General features: G+C 56.2%; 1 pseudogene; it reads left to right on the top strand.

Moving 5' to 3' along the window:
• The first annotated feature begins 9,866 nt into the window (after positions 1-9,866).
• On the top strand, positions 9,867-10,019 carry LOC123629107 (annotated as a pseudogene).
• The last annotated feature ends 775 nt before the right edge of the window (positions 10,020-10,794 follow it).

Here is a 10,794-nt window from a genome sequence, read left to right as displayed (position 1 = left end):
TATCGCGTCTGGTTTGTGTCAAATGATAGAGAACTAGCAATCCTCTTTGAGGGCAAGGTTTCAGCTTGATTCTTTATACTCCTAGAGTTCTTTCACTGAGCCCTTCCCATCTGGATCAATCCTTAGCTCCCTTCTTTCAGCTTTAGGCTGGATAGAGGAACCCCACGCGTGCTGATCTTGGGCTGTGCAGCAGCCCAGGTAAGTTGCCTCCTCTGTCACTAGGGGGAGCCCTTTACGTGTTGTTCAGGATTTTGCTGCCTCAGCTGGGGGGCTGCTCCTGTTGGGTCAAGCCCCAGAGAATTAACTTGGCCCGAATCCAGTTTGAGAGTCCCATCACTGGGCTATTCTGATTGCATAGGGAAAGTGACTTTTTCCTTGCCTCTTCCTCTCCTGAGGTGGTTTCTGTCTCTCTCTGTGTGAAAGACAGTGGCTAGGGAGAGGGGGCGGTGCCCTCATTTGCCCAGTGCCCTGGCTGCTGCTGCTCCCGCGGCAATGGTCCGCCCCGCCCCAATGACTGCAAGGTCCGTTCTCCACTCCCTTGCGACCGGGGAAGCACTCAGTGTTCACAGAATGGTGGAGCTCCTAGTGGGGGGCCACGGACTAGGGGAGGGAGCTGCCCAGGGACCTGCCCTGTTCCCAATCGCTCCTCAGCGGCTAGGCTGTGGACCCCGACAATGGCGGCTGCCTGCCCGCTGGTCGCTGGCGCTGGGGGCAAATGTTCAGGGTCTGGCAGGGACCAGGGAAGCCGGGGATTGAGGGAGCCCAGCTGCCCGTGTAAAGGAGACAGTTCTGCACCCCCCAGGTGTCTTTCGCTGCAGCCCAGCGCGAACCCTCTCCCTCCAGTTGCAGTCCGCCCACAGAGCTCCGGAGTCCAAAACGCCTCCCGCTCTTGTCTCCTCTCCACAGAGCCCCGCGTCTCCCATGATTCTGCACTGGCTTCAGGGAGATCCCTAATTGAGTGGGTGTGGAGGTCACTGGGGAAACATGCCACTTTCCTGTGGGGCTGAACCCACCTCACTCGCTGGTGAGGCGTGTACAACTGTCCCACGCTCCCTTCTCTGTTTTCCATCTTGCACTCTCCAGATTTTCAGGATCTGATTTCCCGTTCATCTCAGTCTTTTCTTGCTCTCTGTGTCCCACGCTGATTCTCCGTGGATTCCCACTGCTGTTCTTGTGGGGGAGCAATCCTCTAGCATTGTGGCAGACTGAGATCTATGCCTCTTTCTCCATTATTGAAGGGAGGAGGTATTGAAGTCTTCAACTGTTACCATAGAAAGCCAGTTCTGTCTTCATTTATGTCAATTTTGGTTTTATATATTTTGGGGTTCTGTTTTTAAGTGCTTATATAGTTACAATTTTATATCTTATTGATAAATTGGGTTTCTAACAGACACATTTAAAATACAGTGTCCTACTTTGTCTCCTGTAAAAGTTTTTGACTTAAAGTCTATTTTGTCTGTCAGAATAGCTTCCTCAGTTCTATTTGTGTTACTATATTAAATGAAATATATTCTATCATATTCATTTCTATGGATCTAAAATGAGTCTCTTGCAGAAAACATATAACTGGATTACTGTTTTTCCTATTCATTATGCCAGTCTCTCTGTTTTGGTTGGAGAGTTTAATGTATTTACATTTAAAGCAATTACTTTAAATGTAAGTAAGAAAGAGTTTACTTCTGCCATTTTGCAATTGTTTTCTATATAGTTTATACCATTTGGGGTCAACAGATGTTGAAAGCCCAAAAGAAAAAAAAAAAGGGCATTTAGATAACCCAGAGATGGATATCTACAGGAAGCAGCAACATTATATAGTTCTGAGATAATAAAAAGGATGAGGAAATATTGCTGGACTCTGGGAACTGAAAGGAAGACCCCCAGTGGCCTGGTGTTTGGGCATCTGAGAAGGCACCGCAGGCCTTCAGGCAAGGACATGTGGTGTGGTTGGTGATTTTATTGCCAAAGGCACAGCATATTTGGTATTGTTACCTGGGAGTGTACACATAAAGATAGTACTTGGGATGTTGAGAGAAGATAGTAGTAGGTGTCAATGTTTGATGCTGCTTTAAACGTTACTGACCAGAGCTGGTCTCCTTCATTTTGATTTCCCTTTAGTGCCTCCCTCTGGTTACTTTATTGAGAATCAGCTCTAGAGAGGACATGTGGTGGAGGCCATTGTAATAATCCAGGCAGCAGATGACTGTAACTTGGACCAGGTTTGGGCAATTGGTACAGTGTGAAGCAGTAGAACATTGGATGTATTTTAAGAACTTGGAGGATTTCATGATGCTTGGATGTGTGGTGGGCTAGTTCTCTTTTCTTGCTTGTCTCTTTCCTCCCTGCCTCAGTCCCTTCCTTCCCCCTTCCTTCCTTATTTATTTCCATTTTTCTTTCCTTTCTTCCTTCTTTCTCATTCTCTCCTCTCTCTCCTTCCTTCTTTCTGTCTTTCCATTCTTCTTTCCTTCTTTCTTTCTGTCTCATTCTCTATTTTCTCTTTCCTTCCATCTTTTTCTCTTTCCATCTTTCCTTCTTTCTTTTTCTCTCTTAATTTCTTTTCTTTCTTTCTTCTTTCTTTTCTTTCTTCTCCTTCCTTTCTTCTCATGCTCTTTCTTTCTGCCTGTCTTTTCTTTCGTTATTTCTTTTTCCTTTCCTTCTGCCTTTCTATGTTTCCTATCTCCTCCCTTCCTCCTTCTCTCCCTCCCTCCCTCCCTTCCTTCCTTTTCTTCTTTCTTTCCTCTCTCTCTCTTCCTGTCTTTTCTTATTTACTGTTTGTCCCGTGTTTTGGAGACCTTTGGTGGCTGGCGGCGGTTGTGGTCGGGCTTCACCCGGCGGCCATTTTTCTACAAGTGTCTTGTCCTCTGAAGCTCTGGCGCATTAGCCAAAGCAGGGGAGAGTCCCTGATGTGAGCGAGGCTGAGTTCCGGGAAGCAAGCAGCCTTCGTAGGGCCATCTGGTTCATTCCTGGACGCCGGCTGGGACATCTATGAGCCAGAGCTTGGGTGCAGGTTAGTGTTGGGAGGAGGCTGCCGCCGCGCTTCCAGGCTCAGCCAGCCAGGCAGCTTGTGGGGCTGCCTGGCATATTGACCAGCACGCTGTCCCAGCTTTGGCTACTGGACCCACCCTGCCGTGGACCGAACGGAGACACAGGTGGACGGGAGAGGAGGGAGTCCAGCGACCGGCCGCTGCCCCATGCATTTGTGTCCCTGGCCCTTGTTCTACCCTTTCCTACCCATTTTCCCTGTGTCCTGCTCAGGAGGCAGGGACAGCCCTGTGGGTGGCATGGGTGGCTGGGCCTCTCCCCTGATCCCAGTTGTCCATGGCTTCTTTCGAGTCCTACTGGGGAGGGGGGACTGGTCCCTGGGTGGCGCGGGTGGAGGGGAGGGCCTCCCTGGCGCTTTATGCCACGGGGGTCCTTGGAGTTGACCAAATGTCCCTGAGTGCTCCTTGTCTGCTGGCGCTGGGGACCTGCTGGGGGCAGGTGGCCGTGTCGAGTATCAGGGGAGCAGCCATGGTCAAGTGGTTCATCCCTGTCTCCCGGGGTGGTATTATTGGTCACCACATATCGTTATCTTCTACCTCCAGGTCAGTGCTCACACGCTGTTTTCCAGCGACTGTCACTGGAGGGGTTGGGTTTTCCGCATGCTGGCAGGGTTTCCAGATTTCCTGGTGACCTAGCGCCTTGGTCTGTTCTCCTTGAGCTTCACTGCCCGGGCCTGCGCGCCGGCTCTAGGGAGTCAGAGTGTCCCAACGGCGGTGCTTACCTGGGGTTGGTTTCTGGCGTCTTCATGGACAATGGGGGCGTTTGTGATAATCCTCCCCCCACCCCACTGGCTGTGTGCGGTCTGTGTCAGGCGGTCTTCGTCTTTGGGTTGTTTGTTGCCCTCCTGTGAAGGTGGGGCTGGCGAGGCTGAAGGGGGCTTTTCTGATCGCTGTCCTTGCTGGCGTGATTGATCTCCACACTCTCCCTGTTATTTAAGGCCTAGTCGATGTGGTGATGTCATGCTCTCTCGGGCCTTAAGCTGCATGCCAGGCGAGGGGTGAGTGGGGCCAGCTCTTCTCGTTCTGCCTGTGGACGTCTTATCTCTCCTCGCGCAGGCGGCAGTGGGTGGGAGGCATGAGTGCAAGACTACCCCGCTGGGCTTCGCTCACCCTGCCCTTTGCCTTGTGGTGTGGGTGGGGATCATGGGTCCTTTTGATGGAGCTGGCATCCCTTGCTCGTCGTTTGTAGTTGTTGCATGGTGGGGTCACCCTTCCCCCCCCCATGGGCGGGGAACCATCCTGCCTGGTCGCTGGCTCCCCTCAGCGTGTGGCTGCCTGGTGTGCGTGGCCCTTTTGCGGAGCCCCTGGAGTGCACAGGGTTGTTACCTATGGTGCCCGCAACCCATTGGTGGTTGTCATTTTTGTTCCCGGTGTAGCCCTCTGGTCGCCGGTGCAGCGTCTGCTGTGTGTGTGCATCTCTGAGCAGTTTGTTGGGGGTCTAGGAAGGTAAGTCAAGAGGCAACCCACCGTGCCGGGTGGGCAGGTGGGGGGATTTTGCCTCAGCGGACCTACGATGTTGCGTGGCGGACTTTAAAAGGCAAGCGCCTGCAGCCTGTGCTCTTTTCTCCCCGCCCGAGGGGATTCTTGTACGGTGGTTGTGGGTGATTGTGATGGGGCCAGGCTGGCGATGGGGTCCCACCTGGGCCCCACAGGGGGGCCACTAACCTGGTCTGATCTGCCTCAGTGTGAACCCTTTTTCCGTACCTGTGGGAGGGCGTTCTGTTTGAAACAAGGCGGGTTTTGCATGATGGGGCCACGACCCGCGAATGCTCAGGATTTGCCACGTGTGGTTTTACTGTATCCCACTAACCACCACATAACTCCCGGGGTGTGCTTGAGCACCTCCGCCAGGGCCCCGACGGGGACGACTGAGGGTCGGGGGCGAGCCACCTTTGACGATAAATCATTTTTTCTAGCGATCCTGAGGCTTCCTCTTCTGGGGTTTACTGGATCCCCCAGCCCACCGCCTCTCTGTGTGTCGTCAGCCGCTGCCCCTGCGGCTGCAAGTTGTGCCTGGGCAGTGTTACCTCCTCCCCTGCCGTGGGGGGAGGGGTCCACCGGCCCCCCGCGGTGGGGGCTGAGTGCCATTCTTCACCTCACGTGGCTCGTGCTTCTCCCCTCTGACCTGGGGGAGGGTCACGCCGGGCTGGCGTTCCAGCCTTGAGGGCGCCCGCGTATGTCTCGCGCCCCCTTCTTCTGAGAGCATGCAGCTTTCCACCCACTCTCGTGACAACCCACGGATGGATAGATGTACCGTGCTGGTGCGTGTTGATGTTGACCGTGGCTTGGGGATGTCGGGCCCTAGGGTCGTTCCATGGGGGTGTGGTCTCCCTGGAGAGAGAAAGGATTGGGAACAGAGCAGCATGGGATTAGGCACGACGCCATCGGGGTTGAGGAGCGAGGTTGCTCTGGGACACCGGGTGGCGAGGACCTGGCCTGTGGGAGGGTTGAGGGGCCGAAGACGGCTGGCTGGTGATACGTGCGCATTGTGGGACTGCTCTCAAGTTTCTGGCGCTGGGATCCTGTGGTGTTGTTTCCCCGGTGGCCCGGTCGTGGTGGAGGTCTCTCCTCTCTTGGGCTCTCGTGCTTTGCCCTCGGGGGTCTCATCCTGTACAGGGTGCTTCCTCTTTCTGTTCTTCACCACTACCGACCACACCGGAGGAGTGTTCGCCCGACTGCGCTGTCCAGACGTGACCCCGCCGTGAGGGGGGCGTAGCTCTGGCCCCTAAGACCTGGATGGATGGCGTCCCCAGGGCGCCGTGCCTCAGTTGAATGGTTGGCAGGCCTTTGTGTGGCGAGCCAAACAGTGTGGGGGGCGGCTGGTCGCGTGTGCGTGCAAGGGGGTTTCTCGTGAGCTGCAGTCGACTGTGGCGGCAGTTGGAGCCTGGGCCTTGCCAGGCATACGGGGGCAGGGTTTCCCCAAAGGCGCAGCCCTTCGTTCCAGGTGTTGCGGGACAGACCTTGTGCGGGGAGGTCACTGGCGGTGAGATCTCGTGCGTGTCCTCGCTAGTCGGTTGTTTGAAACTTGCCCCCTTCAGGCCTCCTGGTTGGCCGCTGGCCCATTTCCCCCGTCGTTGCCTTACGCCCTGCTGGACGGCTTCCTGCTCGTTACCCCCTTGAGCCGTCTAGTCCTTTACCATCTGGCTTTCCGATCTGGGGTCTGTGCGCCAGTGTGCATGGCTCCTGTGTGTCCATAGCGGCCCCTCCTCTGTCGCTGCCTGCCCGCTTACCTGTGGCAACGTTGCGTGTGTACGATGTATGGGTCTCTGTTCCCCGTGGTGGCCATCTCCCCCGTCAGCGGGGTTGGCATGCCTGAGCGTGCGAGTCCTGGCAGTCTCTCTCCTCTGGCCAGCCATCGTGCTATTACCCCCAGTAGCCTGGACGCCCGCGGCAGGGCCAGGACGGGCTTCAGCCCTGCCCGAGCCTCGTTCTGGGTGGGATGGGCTCTGGCGGCTACCGTCATGATGCCAATTGGCCGCAGGGTTTGAGCCCCGGCCTGTCTCTCTGTGCCCACGCAACTGGGTTCCCGGGGGTTCGTGTCTGTGCGGAGGCCCTGCTCCTACCGCTCCAAGTCCACCCCGTGCCCTTGTGTGCAGGGTGCGTTTCGTTCGTGGGTGGGCTCTTGTGTGCTCCGGAGGTCCACCATGGGTCCACCACGGGAGGAGCGCAAGCCAGGACGTCGGGGCGGCGTCCATCTCTGTGGGGCCAGCCCCGGGCTGCTCTGCTCTGGGCGGCCCCGCCCTCGTGGCTCCCGTATTGTTGGGCCCCCAAAAGACACTGGTGAAAACGGCCCCTCTCTTGTTGGGGTGTTGCTTCTCAGCTCACAGTGCTTTCCTACCTGGTTGATCCTGGCAGTATCATATGCTTCTCTCAAAGATTATCCATGCTTGTCTAAGTACAGTATGGCTGGGTAGAGTGAAACTGAATGGCTCATTAAATAAGTTATGGTTCCTTTGGTTGCTGGCTCCCCTCCTACTTGGATAACTTGCAATTCTAGAGCTAATACATGCCGACAGGCGCTGACCCCCTTCGTGGGGGGGGGGGATGCGTGCATTTATCAGATCAAAACCAACCCAGTGAGCTCCTCATCAGGCCCCAGGCTGGGGTGGTGGGCTGGTGGTGGTGGTGGTGACTCTAGGTAACCTTGGGCCAATAGCATGCCTCATGAGGTGGTGATAACACATTTGAACATCTGCCCTATCAACTTTGGGTGGTAGTTGCTGTGCCTACCATGGTGACCACGGGTGATGAGGAATCAGGATCCAATTATGGAGAGGGAGTTTGAGAAAAGCTACCACATCCAAGGAAGGCAGCAGGTGTGCAAATTACCCACTCCTGACCTGGGGGAGGTAGTGAGGAAAAATAATACAGGACTCTTTTGAGGCCCTGTAATTGGAATGAGTCCACGTTAAACCTTTTAAGGAGGAGGATCCATTGGAGGGCAAGTTTGGTGCCAGCAGCTGCAGTAATTTCAGCTCCAATAGTGTGTATATTAAAGTTGCTGCAGTTAAAGAGCTTGTAGTTGGATCTTGGGAGTGGGTGGGCAGTTGACTGTGAGGTGAGCCACTGCCTGTCCTGCCCCTTGCCTCTCGGCACACCCTTGATGCTCTTAGCTGAGTGTCCTGTGGGGCCTGAAGCATTTAGTTTGAAAAAATGAGTGTTCACAGCAGCCCTGAGCCGCCTGGATACCCCAGCTAGGAATCATGGAATAGGACTGCGGTGCTATTTTGCTGGTTTTTGGAATTGAGGCCATGATTAAGAGGGATGGCTGGGGGCATTTGTACTGTGCTGCTAGAGGTGAAACTCTTGGACTGGTGTAGGGGGACCAGAGTGAAAGCATTGTGAAGAATGTTTTCGTTAATCAAGAACTAAAGTTGGAGGCTTGAAGACGATCAGATAGCATTGTAGATCCAACCAAAAATTATGCTGACTGGTGATGTGGCAGCGTTATTCCCCTAAACTGCTGGGCAGCTTCTGGGAAACCAAAGTCTTTGGGTTCTGGGGGGAGCATGGTTGCAAAGCTGGAACTTAAAGGAATTGACAGGGCACCACCAGGAGTGGAGCCTGTGACTTAATTTGACTCAACACGGGAAACCTCACCCGGCCCGGATACGGACAAGATTGACAGATTGATATCTCCTTCTCGATTCTGTGGGTAGTGGTGCATGGCCATTCTTAGTTGGTGGAGTGATTTGTCTGGTTAATTCTCTTAATGAACAACTCTGGCATGCTAACTAGTTACCTGACCCCTGAGTGGCTGGTGTCCCCCAACTTCTTAGAGGACAAGTGGTGTTCAGCCACCAGAGATTGAGCAATAATAGGTCTGTGATGCCATTAGATGTCTGGGGCTGCATGTGCACTACAATGACTGGCTTGGGGTGTGCCTACCCTAGGATGGTGGGTGTGGGTAAGCTGTTGAATGCCATTCGTGATGGGGATCAGGGATTGCAATTATTCCCCATGAATGAGGAATTCCCGGTTTAGTGTGGATCATAGCTTGCCTCAAGTCTCTGCACTTTGTACACACCGCCCATCGCTATGACCCATTGGAAGGTTTAGTGAGGCCCTTGGATTGGCCCTGCGTGGGCCAGCTCCCACAGCCCTGGCGGAGCACTGAGAAGATGACTGAACTCGACGGTCCAGAGGAAGTAAAAGTCGTAAAAAGGTTTCCCTAGATGAATCTGCGAAAGGATCGTTAATGAGAGGCCCCCACAGTCTGTCGCTGAGCCAGCAATCCATGAGAGGCTGGTTGTGTGTGTTTCTTCACGTGCGCAGTGCAGGTGTGGGGCGGTGCTGTGCCATCGCCCAGCCTTCCAGCTAGGGCGGTTTGAGGCTCGGGGGACCGCGCGGGCGCACCTCTTGCCACCTTGCCCGCCTGCTGGCCACCGAGCACCCCTGCCCACTCCACCTTCTGGCCCCGTCTGTGACTGTCCCACATCGTGGGCCGCCATTGTTGCGTCTGGGGATGCCAGCTGAGGGTGTGGCAGGTCCCATCCGTGTGGAGTTTGCTGGAGTTCTGGGTGGACCAAGGACTCTGGGCCACCAGGAGTCTCACCGTGTCCTACTGTCTCCCGCGGCTGTCCGCCTGGGACGTGTCCCGCCCTTTCCCTCACCGGTCCTCTGCGGTCTGTTCGTGTGGTGGTTGGGGGGATTGGGTTGGGCCATCACGGGCCATGGTAGCAGCGCGTGACCTGCACCCTGCCAGCGGCCGTGGCTGGAACCCGCGAGGTGGTGGTGATGTGGCTGTTGGTGGTGAAGGGTGGACGCTGCCGTCTTCCCTCCACCTCTGCCACCCCTGTCCAAGTACTTAGTGCGTCCCGACGTGGAGATTTGAAGACCCCTGGGGGTCGCCTGTCTACCCGTGGGTCAGGGGACTGTGGGCCTGGCGTTCTTTGGGTGGAGGCGGTGAAGGTTTGGAGGGCCTGGCCTTGCTCCAGCAGACCCCAAGACCTCTTCTCCTCCTTCCGTGTCACCCGGATTCCGTCCGCGGGCTGGGGTGCCGGGTGTGTGTGTGGGCCCACCATTGGTGGTTTGTGCTGTCGTGGAGAAAGGGGGTTTGAACACGGCTGTCATTGTTGCGCCTGTTGCCGGCATGCTGTGCCTGAGCTCTGTGCTGTGGGACCGGGAACAGCCCCCCACCCCCCGTGCCTGTGGGATGTCCCTGCACGTGTACCGGGTGCCTCCTGTGACAACTTCTGACCTTTTGGTGTCTGGTCCTGTCATCATGACTGGCCGGCCTGACTCAATTCCTTCCTCCTTTGAGGGTTGGGGAAGGTGTGCCAGGGACAGCCTCCCTCTGTGAAGGCTCTTGACCATCAAACCTCATATGACTCTTAGCGATGGGTCACTGGGCTCGTGCGTGAATGAAGAACGCAGCCAGCTGAAAGAATTAATGTGAATTGCAGGACACATTCATCATTGACACTTTGAATGCACTTGTGGCACTGGGTTCTTACCAGGGCTATGCCTGCTTGAGCGTTGCTTGATGATCAATCGCCCCTGGGGTGTGCCTCCGGGCCTCCACAGGCTTGCTGGGCTGCTGGTTTCCCTCGCAGGGACCCGCTGAAGGGGCCTCCCTCACCCCTAAGTGCAGACCTTGGCGGTGTGCCCCTCCTCTTCTGTCTGATTCCCCTGACATAAGCCCCACGTTGGTGTGTGGGGTGGTGGCGACAGGCCACTGGCCTCGACGAGGGAGAGAGACCGGGAGGGCTGTCTCACGCCGAGCTTTCTCCCGTGGCTGCCTGGTCCCATCTTCTCTGGAGCTTCCTTGTGGCAGGCGTGGGCAGACTGTCCCTCTTCTCGGGGTTTACCTGGGAGAGCCCGATGGGGGAGTTCCCATGCCCATTGCTTGCGTTGGTGGTTGGGTTGGTGCTGGGTGTTGGGGATGAGGTTTGGGTGCATAAGGGTTTCGTGTCTGGGTCGCCATCGTTTAACCTCCGCCCACGGTGGCGGCCCGGTGGTCTGGCCCGACTCCTCCCCGCCCCCTCCTCTTCCCTGGCATCGCCAACTGAACCTGCCCTGTACCTATGGGCAGCTGGGTCACGTCCCCGCCGTTGTGTTGCCCGTTCGGGGCCGCGCGCCCCACGGGAGGCCGCGGCGTTGTCGGGGATCATGCGTCCACCCCTGTGTTGGCTGCCTGTCCGGAGCCCGAGTGTGGAGATTGTGATGGGGTTGATGCCGTGTCTTGGCCGGTCCCCGCCTGGCCTACGGACGCCGAGGGCGCCTGGTGAGAGAAGGGCTGTCCATTGGTGGGGGG

The sequence above is a fragment of the Lemur catta genome, chromosome Y, assembly GCF_020740605.2.
Source record: "Lemur catta isolate mLemCat1 chromosome Y, mLemCat1.pri, whole genome shotgun sequence".
In the NCBI taxonomy this organism is placed as follows: Eukaryota; Metazoa; Chordata; class Mammalia; order Primates; family Lemuridae; genus Lemur; species Lemur catta.
The sequence above is the reverse complement of the archived record's forward strand: the minus strand, read 5'-3'. Positions and strand labels throughout refer to the sequence as shown.